Raw genomic sequence first — 6,000 nt, 5'->3', positions numbered from 1 at the left:
GGTTGGTATGATTTCAACCCTCTTATATTTGTTGAGGCTATCTTTGTGTCCCAGTATGTGTTCAATCCTTGAAAATGTTCCATGTGCACTAGAGAAGAACGTATAAGTAACTGTTTTGGATGGAAGGCTCTGTAAATGTCAATTATGACCAGTTGATCTAATGTATCATTTGAGGATGTTATTTTCTTATCGATTTTCTGTTTGAATGATCTGCCCATATCTGACAGTGGGGTATTTAGGTTCCCTACTATGATAGTGTTTTGGTCTGTTTCTCCCTTTAGTTCTGTTAGTAATTGCTTTACATATTTTGGCGCTCCCTGATTGGGAGCATAGATATTCATAAGTGTTATGTCTTCTTGGTGCATGATTCCCTTTATCATTATGAAGTGCCCCTCAGTATCTTTCTTTAGCTTTTTGATTTTAAAGTCTATTTTGTCTGATATTAGTACTGCTACTCTTGCTTTTCTCTGAATGCCATTTGCTTGAAACATCATTTTCCCCCCTTTCACTTTGAGTCTATATTTGTCTTTGGAACTGAGATGTGTCTCCTGGAAGCTGCATATGGTTGAGTTTTGTTTTTTGATCATTTCTGCAACACTGTGCCTTTTTATTGGTGAGTTCAGTCCATTTACAATTAGGGTGATTATTGAAATATGAGGTATTCTTATAGCCATTTTATTTTGCTTTCTGGTAGCTCGGTGTTTCCATAGCTTCCTTGTCCTTATGTTTCTGTTTTCTTTATTTTGGTTGGCTTTTGTGGGCTTCCCCTCTGGTCCTTCTTGTTTTTTGTTATATACTTTGATTCTAAATTGTTGGCCTGAGGTTACCACTACGAATATGAAAAGGATAGTTGTATATATATAGTCATGCATTTTCTTCTGCATGTGCCTTGTTTCCATTCTCCTTTGCGAATTTGGATCTTTGTATCCTCCCCTTTTCAGTCATTGTTGCCTCATTTATTCCCTATGTGTGTTGAACATTCATTACTATCTTGCTATAGCAAATATCTTCTTATTTTAAGCTTATAATGCCCTGTTTATAGTAAAGGTTACACTCCTCTGCTTTAATAGCCTGCTTCACCTAAATCCTAATTACGCATTTTTTGTTTGTTTGTTTGTTTGTTTTTTGTCATTTTGTTTTAGGTGAGCTGACCTCTTTCAGTATTTCCTGTAATGCAAGCCTTATAGTGGAGAATTCCTTCAATTTGTATGTCTGGAAAGGTCTTTATTTCTCCTTCACATCTAAAGCAGAGCCTAGTTGGATACATTTTTCTTGGCTGGTAGTTCTTTTCAGTTAATAGTTTGAATATTTGATTCCACTTCTTTCTGCCTTGTAAGGTTTGTGCTGCGAAGTCTGACGATAATCTAATGGGTTTTCCTTTATAGGTACCGTCTTCTTTTCTGTGGCTGCTTTTAGAATTTTGTCTTTGTCATTTATTTTTGATAATTTTAATACGATGTGTCTTGGTAAAGGCCTTTTTGAGTTGAGATAATTGAGTGTTGTATCGACTTCTTGAATTCCAAGCTCTAGCTCATTCCTTCGATTTGAGAAATTCTCGTCTACTATTTGTCTAAAAATGCTTTCTAGTCTCTGCTCCTTTTCCTCGCCTTCGATAATGCCCATTATCCTAATGTTTCCTCTCTTGATGGTATCAGCTAGTTCTTGTATTTGTCTTTCATTATTTTTCATTCTTTGGTTTCTCTCTTCTTCCTTCTGATTTATTTCTAGATTTCTGTCTTCAATATCCTTTCCTCCACTTGGTTGACTCTATTTCCCAAGCTTGTTATTTCATTTTTCAGCTCTTGCAGTGTGTTCTTTATCTCCAGAAGGTCTATTTTGTTCTTTTTGAGGGTTTCAATCTCCTTGCTAAAGAACTCATTCTGCTCATCTAGTTGTTTTTCAATTCCTGAAATTGTTAATATGATTCATTTCAGATCTCACTGAGTTTTTTCAAAAGTACCATCTTGATTTCTCTGTCATTTAAGTTGCTTATTTCTATGTTTGTAAGCTTATTTTCTGGAGACTTTTCTCTTTCTTTCCGAGATGCTTTGTCACCTTGGTTGTTCATGTTGTTTAATGGACTATTTCTCTTCCTGGGTATTAATAAAAGTGTATTCTGCTTTTTTTTTTTTTTTCCCCCAGAAAGAATATTTATTATATAATGGTCTCTAGCCTATTGCAAATAAGTTTTTTTTTTTTTTTTGGTTTCCAGTAGATGGCGTCTAAGCCTCTTGGATCTCTGCTTTATATTAAGTGTTAATAATGTCTCTTTTTAGATGTTTAATCATACTCGCTACCCTCAGTCTCGGTTCCTGTCAGTGTTAGTGACAGTTTTGGTCGTGTTTGTTCAGATTCCCCTGGAGCTCCATGACATTCCATCTCGAAGGTTATAGAGGAAGAGGCCCTCTGGGTTGGGGGTTGGAGACTGTGGCTCAGCCTCAGTTTTCAACCGCGGCTGGTAAAAATCAATTGTTGTTTCTCTGCTATCCCCGCTTTTCTGTAATGCCTGTTTCTCTGCCTTCTGCCCTGATGATTGGGCACTGCCTCCAGCCGCGTGGAGCTCACAACACTCTCAAGTAGGGCTTCTCAGAGAACTTGCCGCTCCTTCTTCCCTCCACCTCCTACAGGGAGCTCAGGCTGTGAGAGGCAGCTTCTTTGTTTCTTCTAGTCCACCTCCTGACACCCTGAGTTCTGACCTGTGGTAGCTCTTTTGCACAGATCCCATGCTCAGGAGTGCTGGTGTGCAGTTTGGGTGTTTTTTTGTTGAGTTTTAGGCGATCGATCAGCTTATTGTTCTTTCAAGGGGAGCAATCTGAGAATGTCTCTCACGCCACCATGTTTAATCCAATTTCTTATTTTCTCTTTTAATTGGTTTAATTTTCCTAAAAAATCAGTGATGTATGTTGTACTATCCCCATTTTAGGAAACAAAACATCATAGAAGATAAGAAAATAGCTTAAATTTGAACAAGTAATGTGGTGTAATCTGCAACTAAAATTGGATTTTCTGCATGCTGTTATGCTGTTTGTAAAACTATAATAGTTTTGGTCACTTAAGTTTGTGAAACAAAGATAAGTGTTAGAAATTTCTAAAATTGCATGTTGTTGATTTTACTTCTGAAGATGTATCCTAGTAAAATAAAGTGTGCAAAATTTATAAACAAAGATGTTTATCACATCACAAATTACAAATAGTGAAAAATGGAATAAGTCCAATAAGAAGTGAGGTGTCATCCATAACACAACCATTACATGACATATTATGTTTTTATTAAAATATTTTTGAAAATTATTAGTGACAGAGAAATGCTCATGATAACATAACATGTTAATAAAAGTAGTAAGCATATCACATTCTTGAAAATCTCCAGAAAAAAATACCGGTAAGAGAAATGAAAAGAAGGAGCTTATTGAAGTACCAATAATAGGAAAGCTTCTCATAAAAGGATTTTGGAAATAATCCAATGTTACTTGCTCAGCCCTCCCTAGAGGGACATTTCCTCAAATATGTAGCTGTCAAGGTTATTTGCAGGCCACAGCATGACACTTTCTATTCCTGTCATAAAGTTCTTGGTGTGTGCTATGCCTAAGTCTGATCAATTCTTGCACGATGTTAGTGAAAATTCTGCATAATCACTTCTCTCTCTCATTCTTTATGTCCTTCTCTGTCTGTCTCTGTCTCTGTCTCTGTCTCTGTCTCTCTGGAATCCTCTGCCTCTGTCAACTCCCCCTGTCCTTTTACCAGCCAACAATTGTCAAGGGGTCACTACTGGCTCTGTCCAAAAAGCCTACTACTCTTATTTTAAAGACCCTGTAGACCAGGCAAATGAGATAGCTCTGTGGTTATTCCTTTTATCTGGAAATAAATTATTGGCTCATTAACTTAATGAACAACTCTTCTTGCCTTCCTCAAGAGAGGAATTGGGTACATTCAAGAATATGAAGAAGATATTTTGGACTCAGACACACCATGGTCAATAGGAAACTGTGGTCCAGACTCCTCTCTGCCCACAGTCTAACTTTCTGGATTTTGTCTATTAGCTGTTTTGTTCCTTCCTTTCTGCAAGCAACTTGTCACTTGATCTGAATTTAAACAGCCTTGATTTCTCTGAGGGAAAAGAATAGGTAAGGGGTTGTACAAGTAGAAAATACTTCTAACAGCTGATATGACAGCCTGAAAGAAATTCCTTTTCCAGTTTGGCTCTTATATATGCCTCTAAATCTTGCTTCCTATGACATAGATCAACATCAACAAACAAGGCTTGAACATGGAGACTCTCAGGCCCTCTTAAGGTTTTTCATCATATTAACTATAAACTCTTACTATGTGGCAGGTGCTTTCCTAGGTGTTTTTCAAAAATTATGCCATTTAATCAATACAATAATCCAGTTTTTAAAGTTAGTTAATTTTTTAAAATTACTTTATTTTAAAATTACAGTTAACATACAATATTATATTAGTTTATTATATTATATTAATTAGTTTCAGGTATACAACATAGTATATATAACTTACAAAGTGATCACTCTGATAAATCTTAATACTATACAGAATTATTATAATATTAATGATTATATTCACTGTTATACTTTACATCCCCATGACTATTTTGTAACTACCAATTTGTACTTGTTAATTCCTTCCACCACTTTATCTCTCCAAGCCCCCTCTTTTCTGGCACCCATTGAAAAGTTCTCTGTATCTGTGAGTTTGTTCCTGTTTTTTTTTTTCTTCAGATAAATACTCAGAAGTAAATTACTGGATACTTCTTTGTCTCTTCTTATAGCCTTTGTTTTAAAGTCTATTTTGTCTAGTATAAGTATTGCTACCCCAGCTTTTTTGTTTCCATTTTTGTAAAAGATCTTTTCTATATCTTTCTTTCAGTCTGTGTATGTGTCTTTTGGTCTGAAGTGAGTCTCTTGTAGGCAGTATATGCAAAGATCTTGTTTTCTTATCTATTTGGCCACCCTATGTCTTTTGATTGGAGTATTTAATCCATTTGCATTTAAAGAAATTCTTTATAGATATGTAGTTATTGTCATTTTATTATTCATATATTACTTCTTCTTCTTCTTCTTCTTCTTCTTCTTCTTCTTCTTCTTCTTCTTCTTCTCCTCCTCCTCCTCCTCCTCCTCCTCTTCTTCTTCCCCCTCCTCTTCTCTTCTTTAAGTCCTTTTAACATTTCTTGTAATACTGGTTTGGTAGTGATGAACTCCTTTCTTGTTTTCTTATCTGGGAAGCTCTTTATCTGCCTTTCAATTCGAAATGATATTTTTACTGGGTACAGTAATCTTGGCTGTAGACCCTTGCTTTTCATCACTTGGAATATTTTCTGCCAATCCCTCTGGCCTGCAAAGTTTCCATTGAAAGATCAGCTGCCAGTCTTATGGGGGCTCTCTTGTAGATAACTAACTGCTTTGTTCTTGTGCTTTTAAGGTTCTCCCTTTGTCTTTAACCTTTGGCATTTTAATTATGATGTGTCTTGGTGTGGACCTCCTTGGGTTCCTCTTATTTGGGACTCTGTGCTTCTTGGGCTTGTATGTCTATTTCCTTCATCAGGTTAGAGAAGGTTTTCATTATTTCATTTTTTTTTTTGCTCTCCTCTTTTTCTGGTGCCTCTATGATGCAAACGTTTGTATGCTTGATGTTGCCCTAGAGGCTCCTTAAACTACTCTCATTTATTTTTGGGGGATTAATTTTTCTTGTTGCTGTTCTGATTGGGTGTTTTCGCTACCTTGTCTTCCAAATAGATGATTCGATCCTCTGCTTCATCTAATCTGATGTGGATTCCTTCTAGTGTATTCTTCATTTCAGTTATTGTCTCCTTCATTTCTAACTGGTTCTTTTTTATGTCTTCTTTCTCCATTTTTATGTTTCCTATCTCTTTGTTGAAATTCTCACTGAGATCATTGGGCATCCTTATAACTGGTGTTTTGAACTCTGCATCTGGTAGATTGCTTGTCTTCAGTTTGTTTATTTTTTTTCTCCCTGAATGTTTGT

Source organism: Pteropus alecto, unplaced genomic scaffold (genome assembly GCF_000325575.1).
Source record: "Pteropus alecto unplaced genomic scaffold, ASM32557v1 scaffold210, whole genome shotgun sequence".
Lineage (NCBI taxonomy): Eukaryota > Metazoa > Chordata > Mammalia > Chiroptera > Pteropodidae > Pteropus > Pteropus alecto.
Note: the sequence above shows the minus strand (reverse complement) of the source record.